General features: G+C 41.2%; 1 protein-coding gene across 1 annotated transcript in view; it reads right to left on the minus strand.

Moving 5' to 3' along the window:
- The window catches only part of LOC134358184 (glutamate receptor ionotropic, delta-1-like), a 901,838-nt gene that overhangs the window by 291,994 nt on the left and 596,229 nt on the right, over positions 1-13,615 (minus strand). The gene's annotated exons all lie outside the window — the stretch shown is intronic.

Below are 13,615 nucleotides of genomic sequence, written 5' to 3' on the forward strand. Positions count from 1 at the left end.
GTTGATAAGAACAATCGGCCAATTTGGGTAGACCCGGAATTGAAAGCTGTGAAACAGTTTTACTTAACCTCATTATTGGGAGTTGCTTTACCTATACGATTAGCTAAAGTTGCTAATTTAAATTTATACTCTGTGATTAAGCATTCTTTACAAATTTGGCTCCAGTTCCACAATTTTTTTAATCTTAAAAAATTTAAACTTTGTAGTTTAATTTATCGAAATTACTTTTTTAAGTCTTCTTTGAGTGATTCAATTTTTTTTACTTTGGAAAGATAAAGGTATTAATTCTTTTTTGGATTTATTTAAAGAAAATAGATTGATGTCTTTGAACAATTAGTTGATAAATATTCTCTTTCATACTCACACTTTTTACAATACCTTCAAGTTAGACATTTCTTACAAAAATATTTAAGTAATTTTCCTTATATATTGGAGGCTGACCTGTTAGATACTATTATGAGTATGAACCCTTTGATGAAGGGTTCTATTGGAAGAATTTATAATTCATTATTACGATGGAATAAGCGTCCTTTATTTAAGATTAAAGAAGATTGGGAAAGGGAACTTAATTTGACTTTTATGATGGATGATTGGATATGGGTTCTGAAGCTGGTTAACTCTTCCTCGATCTGTGCTAGTCATTCACTGATTCAACTTAAAATTGTACATCGTTACTATCTGACGAAGGAGAGACTGTCTAAAATATTTCCTAATGTTCACAGTTATTGTGATAGATGTAAAACTGAGACAGCTACACTGACACATATGTTTTGGTCTTGTTCTATACTGGAACAGTTCTGGAAGTCAGTTTTTTCAACAATTTCTAAAGCACTTAAAATTAATTTACAACCTAACAAATTAACTGTGTTTTTTGGAATAATTCCTCAAAATATCTGTGGTATCTTTGTGTCTGACCAACAAGTTATTGCATTTGTTACATTGATAGCCGGGAAGGCCATTTTGTTGAAGTGGAAGGATACATCAGCTCCCACTTTGTCACAATGGTTCTCTCAAGTGATGCTATGTCTCAGTTTGGAGAAAATTAGAAGTCAAACCTCTAAACCTTTATTTGATTTTGAGAAAAGATTGGGTTCATTTGCCCATTATTATCATTTGAGTTAATTGATAGATTTTCTCCACGATCTAATTGTAAATTTCTGGTATTTTTTTTCTTGCTGGGGTTTGATGTTTATCTATGGAAGCTTTTTGTATGACGCATGGCTCTGAGGTTGTACAACTAATGTTTTTCCCCCCACTTTTCTGCTTAATAGGGGTTTTTTATTATCACAAAAATTTTTCAATCTTTAAAATAATGTTTTTTTTTCCTTGAGACATTGTAAGTTTTGCTTACTTCAATGTACTTGTGTTATTTTTTGAATAATAATAATAATAATAAAAAGATTTGAAAAGATAAAAAAAAGAATACAACAGCTTCCAGTGGGGTGGTGGCTGAAGAAAGCAAGTGACCTTAGGCATGGGTTATGTATTCGGAGGTGGATCCAGTCTGGTTCTGGAGGATGAGACAGTTGACCCAGGCTAGGTAAAGTAATAGTTTTCAGAGTTGAGAAAGGTTTCTCTTCTAACTCATCTCCAGTTTTGAAGGTCTCCTCTGTGACAAGTAGTTAAAACTGCTGTGGAGTCTGATTGCTATTAAACCTCACACTTGGTTTCAAAATCTTCTTAAGTCCAGTAATAAAAACAGAAAGTGCTGGAGACATTCAACAGGCAGGTAGCCTCTATGGAAAGAAAAAGGTTGATTTTTTTAAATAGCAGTTAGCATAATGCAATTACAGTGCCAGCCACCTGGGTTCAATTCCCGCTGCTGTCTGTAAGGAGTTCATACGTTTTCCCCATGATCCCATGGGTTTCCTCTGGGTGCTCCAGTTTCCTCCCACATTCCAAAGACATGGGAGTTCATATAACACATGCAGGAGAAAATCCGCAGATTCTGGAAATCCAAGCAAAACACACAAAATACTGGAGGAACTCAGCAGGCCAGGCAGCATCTATGGAAAAGAGTACAGTCGACGTTTACGTCTCATATGTCACGTGTGTATAATTGGGCATTGCAGGTTTGTTGGGTCAGAAGTGTTGTATCTCTAAAAAAATACCCATCATTACTTCACCTGATCTCATAAAGAGTATTCAACCTTAAAGTTTAACTCTGTTTCTCTCTCCACAGATGCTGACTTCCCGGCTGGGTGTTTTCAGCTTGTTTATATTTCAGATTTCCAGCATATGCATTTTTGTTTTTAATTTAATTTACTGCTAAAATCCAATGTTAATATTGCAGTAAATTAGTCTCTTGTGAAGATGGAGGAAGCTGACCTGATTTAAATTCCCATCTCCTGTTTTTAGTGGACGTGAAGGGTTAAATTCAGGATCAATTTCCCTTGCCAACTATTCAACCAACAATATACCTGTATAAATAAAGGTGGTATCAATCAAAACAGATCAAATACACCACTCTTCCCTTAGCCTGCTTGGGAAGGGTTCTATTTTAAAAGGACATCATTCACAGCTAAGCACTCACAAAATGCCTGCATGTTTGTTGATCAGTTCAACAATATGTAAAATCTTCATACGGATTCAGTGTCATGAACCGACAGTGAGAAGTGAGTGCCAAGACTCTGACATTTAGGACAACAGTCAGCTGACTGTTAAAGATGAGCTTTATTTAGACATCAAAGCAGACAGCGAAATGTGTCAATTTGTGTCAACACTCAACACAGTCTGAGGATTCTACTGGGGCTGCCTGTAAGCGTCACTATGTTTCTGGTGCCAACAAAGCATGCCTACAACTTACTAACACTGACCCGTACATCTCTGCATCTTTGGAATATGAGAGGAAACCAGAGCACCTGGAGGAAAGCCCCAGAGTCCCAGGGAGAACGTGCAAGCTTCTTATAGACAGCAGCGTGAATCAAACTCTGATTGGTGATTGCTAATGTCGTAAAGCGATCACACTAACCGCAATGCTACCAATCAGCACCACAAGGTGGAAAGGTCAAATGGTAATGAATGGTTCCTAGTTAAGGAGCTATATAAACCCAGTATAGAGGAAGAATAAGCAACATACTTCAAAGTAAAAACTCACACACCCACACGCTCTCGCATACTCATCAGCATGTTGTTCTGGTTGACTATTAAGAAAGTCATGTGACAGGTAACCCCTCACAAATCATTGCTGTCTGTGCATCTGTAGAGTTTTTCCATTTCCTTACTAAATTTGTCTAGAACCTTATTGATTCTATTTTCGGAGCAGTAACACAATGTTGCCTGTGTCACGTCACAATGACTCAAATTCTAGGAAAAGTCACTTATTCCCAGCAAGGGTGCAACAGAACTATTTGTTTGCCTGTATGGCAGGAGTCAGGTGGCTTATTCAGTATTACCTTGTTATGTCACGTGAAAGGTATTGTGAAGGAACATCAAATCAATGATTCTGCTGGATTCTGATCATTAAAGGCAGATATGCTGTAGCATGTATTAAGTTCTACAATGCAGTGCCTTATCCACGTCCTCCTTCTGCTACAGTGGGTCATCATTTTGTGGCTTCTGCCCCTCTGGAAGCTCACCTGCCGGCTGAACTCCAGACTGGATTCTGCCCTTTTGGTAGCAGGGATGTGAAACGTGCAGGGAATCACTGCAAACTCTACACGCCTGTTTGATGCATTCTGTGCTGTTCATATAGATGAAATCTCACCTCCTCGGGCTGATCGTGCTCTCTAGTCTTCTACCTGCATCTTAGCTCCCACTGTGGTGGGTGTTCAACTATTGTCCTCTGTGACCAGGTGAAGGGTCCCAATACAAAACGTTGACTGTGCATTTCCATCCATAGATGCTGCCTGACCTACTGAGCTACTCCGGCACTTTCTGCATTTTTGCACCTTCCAGCACCTGCAGTCTCTATGCCTCCAACACAAGAGTAGTAGACTACAGAAGTTATGATGGCAACATTGAAAAATTAAATTGTGTGTCATTAATGTGATCACCTGATTCTGCAGAAATGTTGGGTATATTAGCGTGCACCCTTACCGGAATTGCCTGAACAAAGCTCACACATAGGATTATTTGGTCTAGAAATAGCTGCAAATACAGTTGCTCAGGATTAAATTAATATTGGTTGCATTACATCGAAGAAAATAGTGTTATTTGACACAATTTCTAAGCGATAATTTGGTGTATGTGTTGGTGATTGTGCCACAAAACAGAGTTAAAAAAAATTTCTATGAAGTTGGGCTGCTGATGTCAAAATTTTGATTGCATAATGACAATCAGATGGGGAGAGGGGAGGGGGGGAAGAGAAGAGAGAAGAGAAGAGAAGAGAAGAGAAGAGAAGAGAAGAGAAGAGAAGAGAAGAGAAGAGAAATAGGAAAGAGGAGGGTACAGTCAACCAGAGAAAACTTCCACCATTTGTACAATCTTTCCCAATATCTCCCTCTCTCTAAGCTTGATCCACTTCCCAGAGTTAGTCATTATCCCTTTCCATATTGAGTAACTAGCACCAGCTTGAGCACTGCATGTAACTTCTGGTCACTACTTTACAGGAATGACGTGATTACCCTAGAGAGGGTGCAGAGGAAAACAATAAAGACGTTGCCTTGAATATAAAATTGCAGCTTTGAGGAAATAATGGATAGCACGGGGCTGTCTTCTTCAGAATAAAAGGACTGAGGGAGACTTAACTGAGATGAACAAAGCTTTGTGGGATCTAAATAGAATATTCAAGATCTTCTCTCCTTAAACTTGGGGGAAAGAAACAGCTGAAAGAATTGGAAGAAGGATCGGGGGATGATGAACTTCTTGTTCCTTCCGTATGACGGTGATGTGTGGAACTAATTGTATGAAAGAATGATAAAAGCAGAACCCCTTATCACACTTAAACTTCTCATGGTAGCATATCTGTGGACCTGTGACCAGCAGGGCTGCACACCCAGTGTCAGAAGGTAGAATTAGACTAGAGAGCTCATTATTAATCAGGGGAGATAAACCTTGCTGAAAGACCCTCTTCTGCATTAAGTCTTGTAAGGCTCTTCCTCAGGTCAGCATCCCACAAAGTTCAAGGTAAATTTATTATCAAAGTATGTGTATGTCACCATATACTACCATATGATTCATTTTCTTGCAGGCATTCACAGTAGAACAGTGAAATACAATAGAATCAATGAAAAACTACACTCAAATGAAGACTGAAAACAACCAATGTGCAAAAGTGTTCCTAGTGTAAGGAATGCCACTCTCTGGTCAACATTCCAAATGTTAGAGTTGTCTTTCATTCCACACACATTCCCAGTGTTCGTTGTGTCACACTTTCCTTCTTACAGCAAGGTTGAAGTTAAGTGTGGTAACCCATTGACTGTTGTAAGGTATCAGTGATAATGGTTACAGAAGCAAACATTACCTCAATAAATATCCTCAAGTAAAATACAAAAACTACAGTCTTCACAAACACTGAGTGTTTAATAATTCAGCCTTGCATTTGTCATTTTATGGAGATTTCTCTACCTATAATTAGAATTTATGGGGCGTGAGGACTCATGGAATCCCAGTAGAGGGGAGATTGTGTTAATTATTGGCACATGGACTCATTAGAGTGTTACAAGCCTAAGGCTATGTTAAGAAATGCGCAAACACTTTGTTCTTTAATAATTACTCTCAAGACTAAATGCATTCCAAGCTCCCTTAAGCCTCAAACCTTAGACCTTCCTTGGCCTTTTCTCTCTTGAGAGATTTTTGGATATAGAAAGCATCAATCTATCATATATCAGCTTGTCACATAATCAAAACACTTCACACAGAGTGAATTTCTTTACATGCAAAATGCCTTTTGCTGCATGGGCAAAATGCAGTACCTATCTCCATCAACAGTGGTTGATCATTTAATCTTTAGCTGCTATTTATTTCAGAGAGTAAAATATACCAGTCTGCATCTCTAGAAAAGTACTTGTCCTTTAATGTTTATATGAAAGCCAGGACATGCAAATCTGTAAGAAAAAGAACCCAAATTTGGCTGAGAAATGGGAATGGTATTGCCCTCTTTAGTCATGTTAAGGTTTGTAACAGATCAAATGCAGACCTCTCACAAGAAAATATGTACAGTATCTGTTTTATAACTAAGCAGTTTTATTTAAAGACAAGTCTGTAAAAAAAAAACAATTTGAATTAAATATAAATAAAATGGGCGATTTGTTGAAATATATAGTATATTTTAACTGTATTTCCTTTTAAGACAGACAAATTTTAAATTCATAGATTCCACAAGATATTGAATGCATTTTTGTAGTTGTCCTTTATAAATCATTGATTTTTATGAAACTTGCAGAAAATGGATTTTATATTTGATTCTCCAGACAATCTCAGGAAGAATAAAAGGACGATTAAATTTTGCCCAACCTTCACGTAAGCCATGTTATCACAGGCACTTGCTCTAAACGCAACTAAAAACACAATGCAAGAGCATAGATTTGCTGATGACAGATCTCTGAAATTAAAACAGAAAATACTCAGAGGTCAGGCAGCACCTGAGGAGGAAGAAACATAATTGAATCAAAATGAATTTTCAGCATTTTTGTTTACCTGTCTGAGACCACATTTCTGTCAAGAAACATTTAAAGGCATTGCACCTCCTCCAGTCCCTTACCTAAATGACCATTAAAACAATCTTTCATAATCCATGGCAAAACATATTGTTAAACTAACTAAATAGACAACATAATAATAAACTGTTGATATTCACAGTCATAGTCATAAAACATGGAATGACCCCTTCAGCCCACCAAATCCATAATGACTATCAAAAACCCATATACACTAATTCTACACTAATCCCATTTTTTCATTCCATGTTTCTACGACTCTCCTGTTCACATGTCAATTTACTTTGGGATGAGGGAGAAAATCAGAAAACCTAGAAGAAACCCGCACAGTTGTAAAGGGAATGTGAAACTCCACATTGACAGCAACTGAGGTCAGGAATGAATCCAGCACTCTGAGCTGGTTCTAATAACTGCACCATTGTGCTGCCTGTAGTGATGTCTAAAGCTGTGTACCTCCACCTGAGCCAAGAATGATACAACTTTTTGTAATTTTATGCAAGTCATTTTGTGGAGGAAACAAGTTGTTGGTGGGAGTCATTTCCAGCTTCATCTTCTATCCAAAGTGCAAGTCACTAAGAACACATCAGATGTCATTTCAATGAGAACATACCCAGCGTACATCCACCAAGAACACACCCAGTATCCATCTACTGAGAATGTACCCAGTGTCTATCTACTGAGAACGTACCCAGTGCCCATCTACTGAGAACGTACCCGGTGTCCATCTACTGAAAATGTACCCAGTGTCATCTACTGACCCAGTATCCATCTACTGAGAATGTACTCAGCGTCCATCCACCAAGAACACATCCAACGTCCATCTACTGAGAACATACCCAGTGTCCATCTACTGAAAATGTACCCGGTGTCCATCCACCAAGAACACATCCAACGTCCATCTACTGAGAACATACCCAGTGTCCATCCACTGAGAAGATACCCAGTGTCTTTTTGCTGAAACGTACCCAATGTCCACCTATTAAGAACGTACTCAGCGTCTGTCCACTGAGGTCATACCCGACGTCCATCTACTGAGAATATACCCAGTGTCCATCCACTGAGAACAGACACAGCACACGTCCAGCACCCATCCACTGAGAATGCACTCAGCACCCATCCGCTAAGCACACACCTGGCACCCATCCACTGAGCACACCTCAACACCCATCCGCTAAGCACACACCTGGCACCCATCCACTGAGCACACCTCAACACCCATCCGCTAAGCACACACCTGGTACCCATCCACTGAGCATACCTCAACACCCATCCACTGAGAATGCACTCAGCACCCATCCGCTGAGTACACACCAAGAGCATGTTGCTTGAGAACACGCCCAGTACTTGCCCACTGATGAAACACGCTGTACTCATTTCCCTTGCCCTATTATCCTGTGCTTTTCCCCTCCCATACCCTCTCCCTCCAAACATCACTTACATATACATACCAGAGGTTCCCTCATCACTTCTCTCTCTTTATTTTATAGCCCAATTTACTCGCTTATTCCATTAAATTCCACCTGTTGTCTTTTCTGCCAGTCACCTCCCAGCTTCTGTCATCATTCCTGCCCTCATCTGCCTATCACCTTCTCATCTAAATCCACCTATTATCTGTCGGTTCTTGCACCACGTTTTCCCTCCACCTTTTTATAATTTCCCTTTTCATTTAAGACCAAATAAAGGGTCCTGACCCAAAACGTCAATGATCCATTTGACACGTCTCACACTCTGGATTTTTTCAATGATTTTAAGTTTCCTGGCCCCCACTGCTTTATTTTCACTATGGATGTTCAGTCCCTATATACCTCCATCCCCCACCAGGAAGGTCTCAAAGCTCTCCGCTTCTTTTTGGATTCTAGACCTAACCAGTTCCCCTCTACAACCATTCTCCTCCGTCTAGCGAAATTAGTCCTTACTCTTAATAATTTCTCCTTTGGCTCCTCCCACTTCCTCCAAACTAAAGGCGTAGCTATGGGCACCCGTATGGGTCCCAGCTATGCCTGTCTTTTTGTTGGCTTTGTGGAACAGTCCATGTTCCAAGTATATACTGGTATCTGTCCCCCACTTTCCCTTCACTACATCGACGACTTCATTGGTGCTGCTTGCTGCACGCGTGCTGAGCTCGTTGACTTCATTAACTTTGCCTCCAACTTTCACCCTGCCCTTAAATTTACCTGGTCTATTTCCGACACCTCAAGTCAAGTCAAGTCACTTTTTATTGTCATTTCAACCATAACTGCTGGTACAGAACATAGTAAAAATGAGACAACATTTTACAGGACCATGGTGCTACATGAGACAATTCAAAAACCACACTGAACTACGTAAGAAAAAACACAAAAACTACACTAGACTACAGACCTATCCAGGACTGCATAAAGTGCACAAAACAGTAAAGGCACTACAATAAATACTAATAAATAATAAACAAGGCAGTAGGCACAGTAGAGGGTATAGTTGGTTGGTGTCAAGTCAGGCTCTGGGTATTGAGGAGTCTGATGGCTTGAAGGAAGAAACGGTTACATAGTCTGGTCGTGAGAGCCCGAATGCTTCGGTGCCTTTTCCCAGATGGCAGGAGGAAGAAGAGTTTATATGAGGGGTGTGTGGGGTCCTTCATAATGCTGTTTTCTTTGCGGATGCAGCGTGTGGTGTAAATGTCTGTGACAGCGGGAAGAGAGACCCTGATGATCTTCTCAGCTGACCTCACTATCTGGTGCAGGGTCTTGCGATCCGAGGTGGTACAATTTCTGAACCAGGCTGTGATGCAGCTGCTCAGGATGCTCTCAATACATCCTCTGTAGAATGTGGTGAGGATGGGGAGTGGGAGATGGACTTTTCTCAGCCTTCGCAGAAAGTAGAGACGCTGCTTTCTTCCCTTTTTTTGATCTTTCTGTCTCTGTCTCTGGAGACAGCTTACCTACTGATCTCTACTATAAGCCTACGGACTCTCACAGCTACCTGGACTATTCCTCTTCCCACCCTGTCTCTTGTAAAAATGCCATCCCCTTCTCGCAATTCCTCTGTCTCCGCTGCATCTGCTCTCAGGATGAAGCCTTTCATTCCAGAACGAAGGAGGTGTCTTCCTTTTTTAAAGAAAAGGGCTTCCCTTTCTCCACCATCAACTCTGCTCTCGAATGCATCTCTCCCATTTCACACACATCTGCTCTCACCCCATCTTCCTGCCACCCCACTAGGGATAGGGTTCCCCTTGTCCTTACCTACCACCCCACCAGCCTCCAGGTCCAACATATTATCCTCCGTAACTTCCGCCACCTTCAACGGGATCCCACCACCAAACACATCTTTCCCTCCCTCCCTCTTTCTGCTTTCAGCAGGGATCGCTCCCTACACAACTTCCTTGTCCATTCATCCCCCCCCCCATCCCTTCCCACCGATCTCCCTCCTAGCACTTACCCTTGTAAGCGGAACAAGTGCTACACATGCCCTTACACTTCCTCCCTCACCACCATTCAGGGCCTCAGACAGTCCTTCCAGGTGAGGCGACACTTCACCTGTGAGTCGCCTGGGGTGATATACTGCGTCTGGTGCTCCCGATGCAGCCTTCTGTATATTGGTGAGACCCGACGCAGATTGGGAAACCATTTCGCTGAACACCTACACTCTGTCTGCCAGAAAAAGCAGGATCTCCCAGTGGCCACACATTTTAATTCCACGTCCCATTCCTATTCTGATATGTCAATCCATGGCCTCCTCTACTGTCAAGATGAAGCCACACTCAGGTTGGAGGAACAACACCTTATATTCTGTCTGAGTAGCCTCCAACCTGATGGCATGAACATTGACTTTTCTAACTTCCGTTAATGTCCCTCCTCCCCTTCTTAGCCCACCCCTTATTTATTTATTTATTTATTTATTTGTTTGTTTATTTATTTATTTTCCCTTTTTTTTTCTTTCTCTCTCTGTCCCTCTCACAATTACTCCTTGCTTGCTCGCCATCTTCCTGTGGCGCTTCCCTCCCCCTTTCTTTCTCCCTAGGCCTCCCGCCCCATGATCCTCTCCCTTCTCCAGCCTTGTATCCATTTTGCCAATCAGCTTTCCAGCTCTAAGCTCTATCCCTCCCCCCTCTGTCTTCTCCTATCATTTTGGATCTCCCCCTTCCACTTTTAAATCTCTTACTATCTCTTCTTTCAGTTAGTCCTGTCGAAGGGTCTCAGCCCGAAACGTTGACTGTGCTTCTTCCTATGGATGCTGTCTGGCCTGCTGCGTTCCACCAGAATTTTGTATGTGTTGCTTGAATTTCCAGCATCTGCAGATGTCCTTGTGTTTGCGTCTCTCCATAGATGTTGCCTGACCCACTGCAAAGTCTCTGTGTGCATTCATTAAGAGTACAGCCTGTACCTGCCTACTGAGAGTACACCTTCACCAACTGAGTACACACTCTGTAATCATCTATGAAACACAAACAAAGACTGCAAGAAATTACAGCTGTGTACACAGCCCAGTCTACCACAAAAAACAGCCTCCTCTCCATTGACTCTGTCAACACAACCCTTGGCCTTGGGAAAGTAGCCAACATAATCAAAGGCCCTTCCCATCCTGGTAATTCCCTCTGGTCCCCCTTCCACTGGCAGAAGATACAACAGCTTGAAAATATGCTCCACCAGGTTCAAGGATGGATAGCATCATGGTCTTTGTACTTTATTTGTCTACCTGCACTGCACTTTCTCTACAACACTATATTCAGCATTATGTTATTGTTTTTTTATATAACCTTGTCATTCTTATGTTTGGAATAATCTGTCTGGGTGTCATGCAAATCAAAACTTTTCTCGGTTCATGTGAAAATAAATTACCATTTACCAATTATCTGTCCACTGAAAACTGCTCTGCCTATCTGATGAATTTCAAGTCAGCCCAGTTCCACAGTGGGTGGCTGATTGGTTCTACCCATCAGTTATGACAGAGGTTTCTTACATTCAAGTAATTACTCTGAGAAGAGGAAAGTGAGAATTAAAGAAATATTAATATTCAGAACTAGGAGATGTGACAACAGAGCTGGAGTGGGGGTGGGGGGAGTGGAATCCTGACGTACTCCCTCCCCTTGTCTCATATTCCGAATAGCTGATTCCAGTCACATTGTGTTGAACAGAAACATTGCCACAAGTAGCAAGGTGATGAACCCAATGGGTAACCCGATTTTTGGGCTCCTTCATCCATTCCCCACTGCTAGTCACTAGTGGGCTTCTAAAAGGAACAAGCCTGTCCAGGGAGAGGAGATGTAAGAGGATGTCCAAGTCAAGACAAGCCAGAATAAAAGCAGGCCATCCATCATCCTTCTATTAATATAGCATGTCAATATACTAAATCAAATTCCCTTTAGAACAGAGATGAGGAGGAATTTTTTCAGAGAGATGGTGGTAAATCTGTGGAATTCGCTGCCAAGGGCAGCTGTGGAGTTTAAGTCATTGGGTACAGTTAAAGCAGAGATTAATAGGTTCTTGATTAGTAAGGGTATCAAAGGTTACGGGGAGAAGGCAGGAGAATGGGGTTGAGAGGGAAAATAAATCAGCCACAATCGAATGGTGGAGTAGACTCGATGGGCTGAATGGCTTCATTTTTCTCTTACATCTTATGTTTTATAGTTACTTACAGATGCCATGCTCAGCTGGAAAAACAGCGTTGAATTTAATTTGACCCGTCCTGACACTTGGATGATAGCAGAGCTGGCAAGGACATCAGCGACATGATAGCTGCAGTACCTGCCAGCAAACAGCATGGTCAGAGAGGGGGGAAGAAATGATATGAAAACTGGTAAATAACACTGGGATTCAGATGTTCCTACAGGGGATTCGGCAAATGTTTGCATCCGATCCTGTCATGCCTGAGAGCGCAACGTCAATGCACTCAGAGACTGGAAGTACAGACCGAGATATCCATAAGCAGAAAACCAAAAACATTTTAACTTGTAAATATGGGTACAGAATACAAAATAATGAAGAATTATATGGATCATTGGTTTACTACGCTCCTCGAACATAATCTATGAATAAGAAATGTAAATAGTGTTTAAGGTGTAACAATAATCCTGATGCATCCTCCTGCTCACTGTAAACTAGTCCTTTCTGTACTATTACATTCAGTGGCCACTTTGATTGTTACCTCCTGTACCTAATAAAGTGGCCACTGAGTGTCTGTTCATGGTTTTCTGCTGCTGTAGCCCATCCACTTCAAGGTTTGATGTCTTGTGCATACAGAGATGCTCTTCTGCACATTACTGCTGTGAGGTGTGACGATTTGAGTTACCATGCTTTCCTGTCAGCTTCAACCAGTCTGCTCACTCTCCTCTGACCTCTTTCATTAACAAGACATTTTGACCCACAGCAATGCTGATCACTGGATGTTTTTTTTGCTTTTCATACCATTCTCTGTAAACTCCAGAGATGCTGTGTGTGAAAATCCCAGGAGATCAGCAGTTTCAAAGCTACTCAAACCACCCTGTCTGGCACCAACAATCACTCCATGGTCAAAGTCACTTAGGTCACATTTCTTCCCCATTCTGATGCTTGGATTGATCACAACCTGAATCTCTTGACCATGTCTGCGTGCTTTTATGCATTGAGTTGCTGCCACATAATTGACTAAGTAGATGTTTGCATTAACGGGCAGGTGTACAGGTATACCTAATAAAGTGACCACTAGGTATATTCCCTCATTTATTTCCTTATGCTGAGTTGCTAGCCGAACTGATGGGTGTATGGCACAATAAAAGCATCCTGGTCAATGACATTGAAAGAGAATGAGGCAAAGGAGATGCCAAGGGAAGATGGAATGAAAAGAGACAATGGACAAGGGAGAACAAACACCCAGAAACCCCTGCATGAAAGAAAAGATCATTGATATAAATTATAGTAGAGCATTTGCAAAATATGAAGCCACAAAGGGTGCCTCTAATCTACATTTTTCCTAACACAAATGCACTTGCAGACTATTTTAATGTCCACTGAAGTTCCAGAAAATGATTATAAATTAATAGAAAAGGGTGGAAACCCTGATAC

Source organism: Mobula hypostoma, chromosome 18 (assembly GCF_963921235.1).
Source record: "Mobula hypostoma chromosome 18, sMobHyp1.1, whole genome shotgun sequence".
NCBI lineage: Eukaryota > Metazoa > Chordata > Chondrichthyes > Myliobatiformes > Myliobatidae > Mobula > Mobula hypostoma.